Below are 13458 nucleotides of genomic sequence, written 5' to 3' on the forward strand. Positions count from 1 at the left end.
ATTTCTGGGCCCGAGTATTGGGATTTTTCAGTTTGGGGCTACAAAGCATTATAGAGACAATTTGGTAAATGGTTCTACATAATTGAGATAAGAATTGCTTTTAAAAAATTGAGTTTATAAAACAAATGATATTCATAATTATATGTGAGGCTTTCATTCCAAAAGAGAATGACTATAATGAACATTTCATATAAATCTTTCACTCCTGAAATCACCTTATTGAGTAAAACAAGAATGCCTTCAACCACCAGCTAAATGCAGTAGCTAACATGGGCATTTTAAAAAGTTTAGACACACCAAAGCATTGGTACTTTAACATAAGAAATAGTTCTGTTTCTGTAATGTTTCCGCTCATGCTGTTCTTTTCCACTGACAGGTAAGAGTGAGGTTTTGACACTCTTAATATAACATAGGGTGTTAATCTTATAATCACCCTGTCAGCACTTTCTGTCAGAGTGTTAATGGCCACCTTTCAGCCACTCAGAGGCTCTTGCCAATAAAAATAATACCGGCATCCAGCCAACCAGAAGTTATTCAGCTACTTTTTTTTTTTCTTTTTTTTTTTTAAAGCGATGAATAAATTTTTTTAAGAAGTACCAGCCTTCAAGGCAGAAGTCTATCTCTATGTCCTACTTCCCTATTGCAACTCTCTACCTGGTAATAAAATTCGAACTTTTTCCGTGGTCTGAACCTTTGCATTACATGTGAGTATCCAAAGTATTTCTTAGTTTTCACAAAAACAGTCCAAGAAAAAGTCCTATCTTGACAGAAAATGTAAAGCATCCTTTCAACCCAACTGAATGGGGCACTACTAATATACAATTAAGAATCATCCAAGAACCAGTGCATCTGAAAGCAACAGCTAATATGTATGTAGGTATGTTTATTATATAGTTGAAGCCTCTAGAATCCATTTCATACAGAATTTTGAAATAAAACAAAGTCAAGGAAATTATAATCACCTAAATTTTTACATTCTGGATTTGATCTTTTAGTGAATCAAAAAATGGCCTCCAATTTTGGTCTTTTTGACTAACCATCAAGCAAATAAAAGACGAGGAGGAAAAAGTAAGAGAGACTCTATAGGAAAGATTATCTCACCAGCTCATAGTTCCTTTCCCTGAAGTTCATGTCACTCTTGATTTTTCTCTCCCTTCCTTACCTTCTAAAGACATTCATTTGGGTCTGAGGACATCCATTCTGTGTTTACTGCTATCTTCCAGCTCATCTAAATTATACCCAACCACTTTGTATTTAGATGTTCAAAATTAGTGCTGTGTGTGTGTGTGTGTGTGTGTGTGTGTGTGTGTGTGGCAATATTTTTATAAACTGTTTGGCAAGGAAGTAGCTTTGTGATATCTAATTTCTTGTTGAAGTATCAGGATAGTAAACAATAAAAATAAACTTTTCCCAATGGAATGCCTATTCACAAATCTATGATTATCATAACCACAAAGATCAGTATGAAAATCTGACACATAGTGAGATGACTTTCTGACTTTATTTCACCTTAACTGGTGTGCCTTTTATATCTCTTGTGTGCTAACTTCTAAAAGAAGTGACACGTATGCAATAGTATAGTAACATGAATAGTACTGATTGAAACAAGGAGTTTCTGCAAGAACTTACCTGATTTATTTTATGTTAAGGATAAATCTGTCACCCTTTCCTTTGAAATCATAACACTTAGATGGTCTTTTATTTTTCCTAATGGCAGACTGCACATGGAAAATATATTTCCAAGAAATAAAATCCAAAGAAATTTACAATATCCTCTTTTCATTGAAAACTAAGAGAAATGTATCAGCAAATCTTTCATTGGGTTTGGCTATAAAACAGAGAAAACAATGAAGTACCAAGTATAGAAACAATTTTATGAGTACATGGCTCACATAGTTTTCTGAAAGAAATTCCCTTTCCAAAATGCTGATCAAACTAAACTCAAACTAAAATTTGAAGCTAAGAAGCCCAAGTACAGTTAAAAAAAAAATGGCTGCCAATTTAATCAAGCTTATGTTATGTATTATGTTTTGCCCAGAGACAGAAGGTAGGAATGGAAGGAAATCATTGAGTAGTAAATTTAATTATGAGATAATTTCAACTGAATGTCTCACTTTAAGCCGCTACATTTGTCTCAAAGAAAACGTATGGTCATCTAAATTAGTTCTGAGCCTCAGATGTTTCATATGGTAGAATTTCAGTGAAATTATGGTGTATACAAATAATCTGGCTTCTAAGGCATTTTTTACAGATTATTTTTTTCAAGCAAAAGATGTAATATTGTTTCCTTTCAGTCCTTAATTTAATCTCTGAAATGATGAGGAATCTCCCACTTTTTCCAGAGGAGAATCTACTTTAAACTTCTCAAAATCTTCAGTGTGCTATCAGAGAAAAGGTTAGAGAGTTGTGAAAGTAGACATTATTTGGGTACAAAGTGACATGTCCTTGGTGGTCACTGAGGAGGTAGGGAGGGGTCAACACTTAGGGTTAGGCTTAGTAGAAACAGGGGTTGGTATGTGACACTGGTTTTTTGATCCAGCAATCAAGTCTATCAGACCCCAAGTACTGAACATGACCAATAATGTCGAGACACTCGATGAAATGGTCTCTGATGTCCCTTCACATTATACGACCTGTCTTAGACCATAGTTTGTTTCATTCATCAAATACATTTTATAACTCTGTCAAGCATATACCATTTTTTCTAAAGATATGGAGAAAATTTTAGTTTCTTTTCTTTTTGTCTCATTTTTACATGGCATTATTTAAATGGTGTTTTTAATTACATTTCTATTCACGACTTCAAAGGTGTGACCAATAATCTAATTATATTCTTATCAGTACGCATTTAATTCAACAATAAAGTGCCTTCATATTCCTTCACTTTCTCACTATTCCCCAACTTTCTCATCCTCAGAATGTGGAAAACTGTTTTCATGGCCACTCATCTTCTTCCTGCTCCTGGACATTGCAGCATTCTGAGGGTCACACACTCACCTGAGTCACGTTTTCCAGATACCAGAACCTATGGCATAATATTAGAGGGGTACTTTGTACTTAACACATGTTAAATAACACAGAGAAAAAAATTATAATTAATAATAAAAGCCATTACATAGCTTTGTTTTGTAGCCATATATGTATATATATAGGCATATACAGTAACAATGGTGAGTCTATCACAGCAGTTGTTTGTCTGCAAACAACGAAACACTGACTCTCGGGACTTTACAAAGAGAGGCTGCATCTGACGGATGAGAGAGCCCGTGGGATTAGAGTGAGGGTTGAAGATAAACAGCTTCTGAAGTGTCTAGATCCTGTCTCGGTCGCAAGGCTTGCCTCACAGTCTTCCTGGGGAATGGATGAAGTCCAACTCATTCTTTCAGCCTTGCTTCAAAGTCCTTGGCCTTGCTTGTGCACGAAGATGCAGAAAGAATTTCCAGTAATCCGGAGGCAGCTTTTGAAGAGGATGGCAGGCACCTGGATTTCATGTTCCTCCATGATGACTTTCAACAAGGAGAGGCACATCTGCAAATTAAATTGTGGTGTTGGGTGGCCAAAATATTAAAATCCATGACAGTAATATTTATCTTTACAAGTGAAGCACTATGGTTTCTCAACACTGGCAAGGAAATGCATATAAAAATGTGATGGTTAGGTAATGAGAAGAGAAAAGGGGAAAAGAACTTACTTTTATAGATACTCTAAAACCAACCAAAAGTCTTATGTTAACAGACTCTAATAGGAGCAAAACATTAATGACTTAGAAGTTATAGGTCTAAGTTACTACTAAAGACAGACTGAAAGTAACAGGTGTTAAGACATTTACTTCAGCTGATGACAGTTTGTTACTAATTAAATCATTAACTGAGGATTCTGCAACACTTTGGCAGTACTCAACTTGCTTGAATCAGTTTCTCACACCTAGTTTAAAGGAGTGCTCTTGCTTGCTTTCTATCATTAAATAAACTTTGCTTAATTAGCAGTTACCTTCTCAAGTTTGCCAAACATAGCTTGGCACTTAGTCTAAATAAACATGGGATAAACTCAGAACAAACTTGAAGAAAATTAGTTTATGGTCTTTTATTAAATGTACCAGATGGAAAGACAAAACAATGCAAAGCAAAACAAATCAAAAACAAAATCTCTACAAAAATATGAAAAAAATAATTGTTAAAACTTGGGAACACTCGGAAGAGAAATGGAAAGAGAAGTTGAGAAATTTTATGTGAATGAAGATTCAAAAATGGGGTAGATGATATCAGTAGCTCATTTATCTTCCTGAAAACAAACATAAAAAATTGAAATAAGCCATAGCAAACCCAACTGGTTTTTAGTTATACTCCAAAATGTACGACATCATGGTTGTACCATCATAATGTACCACAGAGAACAAAACTTTCCTCCTTCACCCAGTTTATCCAACTAAAGAAAACTTTCAAACTTTTCTGATTCTCAGAATCTAGTTTACATCATCATCATCAGGAAATAAAACCGACCTACGAAACCATTACCTAAAAAGTGACAGACTGAAAGAAATAGTCTTTTGAGATTGGCCAATCAATTGATGTGTGCTTCCAGAGAGGATTTGTGTTGTGAGGTTTGGAGAGAAATGAAAAACGACCTCTATTCTCAGAGATTAAAATCCATTCAGGGAGCGAAGAATGACTTTGGAGGAAACAATTAACTCAACAAGACAAAACCCAGGAAATGCTTAAGCTGTGCAAGAAAGTAGGAACTCGTGTTGAAGCCTGAGGATGAGATAGGATTTGAGAAGATGGATAGTAGTGAAGTGAACATTCCAGGGAAGGCTGAGGTAGTGAAGATGCGGGACCAGGTAGGGGTACTAGTTATTATATATTTGGGAACAGGTGTCTGGAGAAAAAGGCTCAGGATCACATGGTGTGGGATGGGAACACTGGTGTTGGCGACACACTGAAGATTCAACAGGCCAGACCCAGAAGTCTAGAAGGATAGAAAATGATGTTGATTAGTCAGAGTCACACAAAGAAAAGCTTTGAAAAGCCTCTGGAAGGAATGGAGACATATCTGTGCTTGAAGCAGCAGGACATAGCAGACTAATAAGTCTACTATGTAAACCAGAGAAAAGTCTGGAAGGGATTTGCAGGAAGGCTATGTCTACCTCTTATGTTTCTTTGACATTATAAATACCAATAGATTTAAAATAGAAGCTGAAATCAACTAAATCATAGAGACCAGAAAATGTACTGCCAAAGAAGTGGAAAACCCACAGTTACATCAATGATACAACTAAAACAAAAAGAGATATATATTTTTTTAAATAAAAGGGCCACATTTAATCAGGTAGTTGAATGGAAATGTTAGGCCCTACTGGATTCACGGTGCCCAGTCATAACTATTCAGGCCTTCACCCTCCAGGCTGAAGGCTACCTGGTCTGAAGCCAGTTCTTCTGTGTAGAGAGGGAGCGTGTTGGGGGCCTTAGTCTGGGTATCTTGTGAAACATCAAGGCACCCATGTGCATTTATCACTCGTCCCTTCTCAAATCCTTCTGAGTTAGTGGGGGTGGGGGTCAGGGTGGGGAAGGGAGAGAGAGGTGGAAGAGGAAGGGGAGGGGGAGGTGGAAAGAATGAGAGAGAGAGAGAAGAAAGCAGGAGAGGGGCCAAACATAGACTAGCAATTTCAAATTCTCCGCTATTTTTTGAAAGCTAGAGCGCTCACGGAAGGGTAAGTATCTCACTCAGAGAAGTTATAAACTAAGTGCCTCAGAGAGGAATATCAAAAAGGAAGGAGATAAGTTTCTGGACTTGGAGGTAATAAACTGCAAAAGAACACAGATGAGGTGCAGACTTAAAAATGAGACTGCTTGAAAAAAATCTGTGCATGGAGCAACCGTCACCCGTTAGCCTGTGCCTTCCCCCGCCAATTCCATTGTGTTTCCCAATGTATAGAGCTAAACGACCATCCTCTCCTGGTATTCCCTTGCCCCAAGGTACAAACCCTCTCTTCACCTCTCCTCTAGCCATGACCTCAGCACATCATGAGTCCACTATTTAGAGAAATTGAAACAGGAGATTCCAAACCCAGGGACAGCACACACAGGGAAGAATGGTGGTGAAGTGCCAGAATGACAAATAGGAAATGATGAGAAAGTCCTTAAAATTGACACTGGGACCTCCGTCCACCTCTCTCAGCCCTCTCGCAGAATGTGAACTGCTGAGGAAAATAACTCCAAGCAGAAAAGGAGATGATTCATCTCTGGAGAAACATCAAGGTTTCAGAAAAATGACGCCTAGATATTGACATTTGGAAATCTCCCAAGAAAAAGTCAGTTTATTATCTAATCATCCTATAAAAAAGGACCTCCATTCACAAGCCTACCCAGACACACAGGGTTTAATACCTTTCTAGAGCTCCCTGTTTATACCCACGAAGAACAAAATAGCGTTTGAGAAAAACCTGCAACATAAAAGAAACCAAAGCAAACAAATTAGACAAAAGGGAAGGAGAAAAATTGAAGAAGCAGAACAATTTTTTAAAAAAATATACAATTAAAGTCATCACTATATGAGAAAAGCTGTTTCATCTGTGACAGACCAACAGAAAAGTGAACAGAAAACACTCAGGGATCAACAAAGAACTCTTGAAAATTAAAAGTGTGATCGCTGGCAATGACATATTTTTAGGAGATGGAAGTTGGATATCCCCCAGGAGTTGGAGGTCCTTTTCTGATGGAAGACACATTTTTCCCAGCCAGAGCTGTGCCTGATTATATTCTGCATGCATTGTGGCTGTTTCTGGATTCCCAGAAATTGAGCACACTGTAACATCTCAGCTGCCCTCCTTACTTTTTCAACCATTTTCTATCGCTTGACTTTGAAATGTGGAAACTTAATTAGGTAATAACTGGATCGTTCACAGAGTTGTATTTTGACCACTCTTGGTCATTTTTTTCTATCTTAAAGCAGACTGCTTCTAAGAAGATGAGGTGTATGCATGTATGAATGCCATTAGTAGAAATGCAGTAAGAAACTGGATGAAAAGGCCATACTCAGGATGTGTTCTCCAAAAGCACTTAAAAATTTTGAAGTTTGAAAATTGATTCAATATGTGAAACATATAACGTTTACACTTATTTTAGTAGAATAATGGTTTGTTCAGAAACTTGTATAAAGCATAAGGTTCACATAGAGAGACACTGACAAGATATATATTGCATTGATTAAAATTAGTGATATTTAATTATTTTTCACAGTTAAGCCTTTCTTCACATTACCCTCTAGCCCTGGTGTTTCAGTTTTGAAAAGAGTATTAGCTCTTTATTACTTTTAAAAGAATCATAATAAATACATGTATTTAGTACAGGAACCATGTAAATCAGTGATTATCATATCTTGCTCATTCTTCATCTTTCTAGAAGTTTTAGTATTTTAATCTGTTTATGTAAAACTCCATCCACTCACTCTATTTGCCTCTGGAGACAATTTATATCACTGTCAGTGCTCCTGAAATACAGTAGTTAAAATTACATCCAAAATATTCCAAGTAAAATAAGACTACAGTTTTGTACAAACAAAAAGCATCATATTAGGTTTCTGATAGTTTCCTTGACTGTCAGTATAAGCTGGCATCCTCAGGAAACAGAGTAGTATAGGTTGTAAACTATTTTGATTATCTTTCTTCTATAATTTATGTTTGTCATGAATGAACTTTGTTTATGAATTATGACAAGTTGGAGGCTTGAGATGGAGAGAGTTACTAGATTGTGCACATAATTGATCTTCTATTCCTTTTGTTGTTGCTTTTTCCTCCTCATTTGCTCAAACCGTCAGTATTCTGAGGATATTATGCATTTATTCTGCATTTGAAGGTATTTCTTTGCTCTTGGATATCTAGTACATAGAACTTATGAATCTAATGAGCAAGTCTAACTAGGTTGAGAAGACTTGAAGAAAACACATTAAAAGTTATGAAGGCATATTAAGTACAGGTCTAAGATTGGTATTTACCAAAAGTTAGAGTTTGGAGTTAGGTTTCATCTTGACTTATCTTTTAACAAACAAAGTGTGACGCTTTCTTCCTTCATCAGTCAAGGCCAGTTATATGAAAGAAAAAATACCATAGGAATTTCAAAATGTAAGGGACTTAATACAGGAAATTGAATGTTTACAATATCATCGGAAGAACTGAAGGAATGGTGGTCAGAGACCAACTAGATGGAAGGTAGAAAGAAATTTGCGAGAACCAACCACTCCCTCCATCTAGCCATTCCAACCTCAAAGCAGGCATGAAAATCCCACATTAAATAAAACAGCATATATAAAGCAGTCATCATTTACTATGAAAAATAAAAAGCTCTTTAAAAATAAATTATCTAGTAATGGTACTAATTAAATATCCTCTTTAAAGACACTTTTCTAAAAACTGTTTACCCCGAGTCTCAGGTATAATATCTGGAATAACAGGTTATCAGTGATTTGGAAAATTAATATGAAGAGATAATATGTCCTTCCCTATCATCATTAAACTCTCACTAACACCAAACTTGGGGACAAATGAGGGTTGGTCCATAAACTAGAGTACAGTGGAAAGAATATGGGTTTTATATGGATTTTGGAGACAAGCACGAGCTCTAAACTGACTTCAAAAACTAATAACTGTGAAATCTTTCACTTACAGTTTACTTAGCTTCCTGGGCCTTTGCTTTTTTATTTCTAAAAAATAATTAAAATACTTCATAGGGTTGTTTTAAAGAGTAAATGAGATAATGTGTCTTCGTATCAGTAAATGATAGTTACATTTCTGCCTTCTTTTGTCTATCTGATATACAGGATATCAGCACATGATTACCCATTATTGTAGAAAAGACGATGCAGTGACTGCTGTAAGACACAGAGAAGTGAAAGATGCAACTGGTATGAAAAAATGGGTAAGATGAATTGGGTTGTTTTATTGTAGTAAAACAAGTAACAAAATTTACCATCTTAACTATTTCTAAGTGTACAGTTAAGTAGTGTTAAGTATTCACCTTGTTCTGAAACAGATCTCCAGAACATTTAGTCTTCCAGACTATCCTATGACGTAGATATGACACCTTTCCACAGGTGTGGACAGACGCGTTTATGGTGGGGAAGGAGCCGCAGATGTTGTGGTCTGATAGCAGTAGAAGAAATATCAGAGGCAGAATTATAGCTGCTACCATCTAATGACCCACACAATGTGCTGAGCTTTGAGTACATTTTCTTTAATACATTTAAGGTAAGGAATAAAATGGTCAAAGGAAAGCCTGTAGTAGAAGAAGAAAACTAAAAGTAGGTCCCGCAGGACAGTCCACCTTGAGGGGTAGAAAGAAAGGGGAGACACAAACAAAGGGGCCCCATGATTGAAAAGGCAAAGATGAGCCAGACAAATTCTGTCATCGAGTGGGTGGGGAAGAAGAGAGTTTCAAGAAAAACGAAATACTGGAAGCTGTAAGAAGGTTGAGGAAGATGCAACTGAGGTCATTAATGACTGTATCTTGCACTCTCCCAAATTAGTGTTGGTCAACTCCACCCTCTATCTCCAGCATTCTTCTAAGTTTCAGGATCCTGGCTAAAAACCGTTTTTGCCATTGGGTCTCAAAATGTTTGTTTGTACTTAACAATGTCCCTTCCCACATGGTAGATTTAGCAAAGATGACTAATTCTTTTCCACTTTGCAACATTCAATTACAATTACTATCTATCATCTATCTAACATATACATGTTTTATAATATTTATATATTAAATTTTAATATATATTTATTTGAATAATATATTATAATTAGAATTATATGTTATCTATAATTATTATATATTTGTAAATGAAATATAATACTTTCACTTACTTTAGGAATCCGGTCATCATATGAGTATTACTTTACCTACTAGTCTTGTTAAATTGTTCTGAAATTTAACCACAGAAGTTTGCTCCCCTGAAGAGCTTAGTTTTGCTGCAAAATTTGTGACTGCATTCTCCTTTTCAAAACCATTGCAATAACGGTAAAATTACATATGTACAGTACCAATCCAATAAAGTCCCACTGGCAGTGTTTATCCCTCAAAGAAATATTACTCGTGCTTCACATACCCAGTGTTTAACATTACATTTCCCCTAATCCTTGCTGAAACAATTTATTAAAAAAGTACAACATTGGCTGTGAACTTGTGGAAAAAACTTTTCAAAAGCATAAATTATTTCTGCCTAACAACTGAGGGAGAATTGACAAGTTCCAATCTTTTGGACGTGGAACATGATATCTAAGAGATTCTTTTCGTTTTTCTCTACAAATATTGCTGATTTAGATATTTAATAATCCTATTCTGTATCGTAATATTGTTGAGTTTTGTTCATGATTGTTTTTCAGAGATTTCCATTCAATGATGTCATTCTTCATGTGGATTCTGTAACTTGATTCACCTAGCCTACTTCACACAGTATTTCCAGGGTCAATGCTTTCAAAGCTTCTTAGAAATTAAGGTCTGTTCCCTCTGGGGCTTCAAGCTCTTGTCTGAGTAGGCAAAATATGGCTGAGCAGTCTCAAAATTCTCAGTCATCAGTCCTTGTGGAAGTAGGGTGATGAGTTATTCTTGGTTATTAATTCACCTTCCACCAGGCCTCCTTTCTCTTGTAGCTCAAGATTCTATGCCTCTCAGTGTATAAAGCACGTTACACATTCTTTGGGTTCTTATCACTTATGGCCCCATCACCTCCACCACTTGCTGAACTACTCCCCAGAGCTGATAACAAGCACCTGAGAACCAAGGCCTCTCCGTGCTAAGCTTCAGTTTCCCCATAGACTGTTCTCCACACCTCCCTCAGGAGCCAGCTAGCTCAATGTTTCTTGTGTTAAAACCATCAAAGTTAAGCTAGTGAAATCAGATTTTATTCAGTCACAGTGAGGAAAAGACCTAAGGTCCATTCCGATTTGCACAGAAGTGACTGATTATTTTAAAAGGAAAATGAGGGAGCAGGGAGAGGGAGGGAGCAGAGGCTCAAACTGAGTCAGGAAAGTGAACAATTACAAGGGATCGGTCAGTGTAAATTCAGTTAGGCCAACTGTATCATCTAGCTGGCCATTATCAAAGTGAGGACTCTATCCTCCCACAGAGACCAGGCCCTGTCCTTCCTGATGACTGCATTTCAAAGGAATGGCTTTCAGGTCCCAGAGAAAGAGATTCCTGAGTTGTAGGAGATACATACACTTCTCAAATTCACAGAGGAAGGAGTCACAATTGTAAGCCTTTTTCAGTAAATGCTCTAAGAAAGAGAGGTCAGGGGCCTATGGTCAGATGTTGGCTAGAACAAACAGTAAATTCTTTGAGAGCCCTGAGTTTTTTCAGACAGGAACTTAGAGAGAGGCTGTCTTCCCAGGAGCGTGGCCTTGGGCTGCTGGATGCCATGTTAAAGTGTGGTCAAGTGTCTTAGTGCAGGAGTTTGAATGGAGTGGTCCTGCCAACAGTTTTTGCAATTCTCCAAATTACCCCTCAGAGATGACCAGTTCCTAGAAAGTGCTGTTCTTCATTTGTCTCTGATTTCACAAACTGAAGAATGGTGAGAATTGTATCAGCCATGCCTTTCGCTCTAAGAAGCACATTTCAGTGGGAACAGAGACTCCTGCTCACCTTTGGGAATCATACCTGGATCATGAAACGAATGATTTCATGTTGTTTTATAAAAAGTGCTTACCTGAATCCCAGTAAATGTTCCACCTAGCCTTTGAAGGGTCAGAAAACATTAGTAAACCACCAGCAGAAAGAAGGAAATTCCATGCAGAGGACCTAGATATAGCCAAAGTCATAAAAGATATGCTTTGATTTGATCTGTAGCTGCCAGGATGATAAATCTTATGTTTCAGCTGATTTCTTTTCCAGAAGCCATTGTTATCATCTTTACCTATGATCAACCTAATTTTCCTTTAGCATCTATGTGCTATCAGGTTAGTGTCAATACCCAATTCTGAAGTGTTAGAATTTTTGCTTTTGTCGTCTCAGCATCACAGACTGCTTTGGCCACATGCAGCCTATTCTTTTAACCAGTCACATCTAAAGAGAGTTGAGGGGAAAAGTTAAATATATTGAGACTCTTTTAAATATCCAATGCAAGCAGGAGACTACATTTTTCTTTTCTTAAAAATTTAGCAGATGCGTTTAAACCAAATCTCAAGCAGAATATTCATATAAACCTGAGAAAATATGAAACAGCTCTGGCAGAAGTTGAAGCAGATGTCCAGAGCCCACGTACCCCCATATGAAGCACCCTCTGCCTCTGGAAGTCCATGTTGCAACCCTGTAAATTCACGGGATTCTGTAGAGAACTTGGAAAACGACTGTATTAGATGAGAGACACTGAGTGTGGTTGTGCACAGGGGCCCACATGCTCAGGAAGAGCAGAAGCCTTTCTGCCCGGTGGCCTTCTGAAATTTCTACCTTACAGATGAATATTGGGGCTTCATTTAAACATAACTAAAAGCTGTTATTTAATATATTTGGGGATTCAGGAACTTTATGAACAGATCCTTCAACAGATCTTACATTTTAAACACAATACAATTTCAGAAGTATATAAAAATTAATTTAAAAAAAATCCCCAAAATGGTAATACAATGAAGATATAGCCAATTATTACAAAAAAATAGGCAGGTTCTACTTCAGCGATCCCAAAGATCTGATTTTTAAATTACTTGCTAGAGACTGAAACTTGCTTTCCACTTGGGCAGAAGTAGAGGAAAGAAGTGCAGCCATAAAAGGAATAAAGATGGTGACAGAGGAGGCTGCTGAGCTCCCTTCCTCCCACAGACACCCTGAAAGTACAGCTATACACGGCGCAATTCTGTCTGAGTGACATCTAGAAACAAGCGAATGACTCCTCCACGGTGACGAATGAGAAAATACCGACTTCTCAACAGGGAGGAAAGTCTAGACACATTCTCGCCAAAATCCTAGTTCCCTGCAATTGGGAGGGAACCCCCAACTCCCAATTTCTCCCTGAGGGTCAAAGGGTTGAGACCCCACATGTAGTGTCCCAGCTTTTCAGACTCCCACTGGAAGGATGGGCTCCCCAAAGACCTAGCTCTGAAAGCCAGCAAAACTGTGTCCCTGAGGCCCACAAGAGTGAAAAAAACAAAGACATGATATTTACGGGGTGCCATGCATCCTGCCAGGGCTCAGTGCATAGGAGGCAGGCAAAATCACCAGGTTCTCAGTCTCCCCCCAGAAGAAGTTTATCTGCATGCTTTAAAAGCCGCTTCCTGAGGGCCAGGCTGCTATGTAGCGGACACTAGGGTACCTCCCCAGAGGCCAGGAGGCTGGAGAACCCTCCTCCCACTTTTCCCTTCCAGCCACTGGAAGTCACCAGTTCCTCCCTCGAAGGAGCTTGTACACACATGTGGTGCCTCAGCTTTTGCAACAGCCACCAAGAGCCTAGTCTCTGGATTACCTGGTTATAATAGCCAATGGG

The 13458-nt window shown here is 37.7% G+C and overlaps 1 long non-coding RNA gene across 1 annotated transcript in view; it reads right to left on the reverse strand.

The window, feature by feature from the left end:
• Positions 1 to 653: 653 nt before the first annotated feature.
• The window catches only part of LOC141572760 (uncharacterized), a 323171-nt gene continuing 310366 nt past the window's right edge, over positions 654 to 13458 (reverse strand). Inside the window, exon 4 of the long non-coding RNA XR_012498226.1 lies at positions 654 to 3528. This is a non-coding gene — a long non-coding RNA (uncharacterized LOC141572760). The remainder of the gene's footprint in view (positions 3529 to 13458) is intronic.

Source organism: Rhinolophus sinicus, linkage group LG07, assembly GCF_036562045.2.
Source record: "Rhinolophus sinicus isolate RSC01 linkage group LG07, ASM3656204v1, whole genome shotgun sequence".
Taxonomy (NCBI): domain Eukaryota; kingdom Metazoa; phylum Chordata; class Mammalia; order Chiroptera; family Rhinolophidae; genus Rhinolophus; species Rhinolophus sinicus.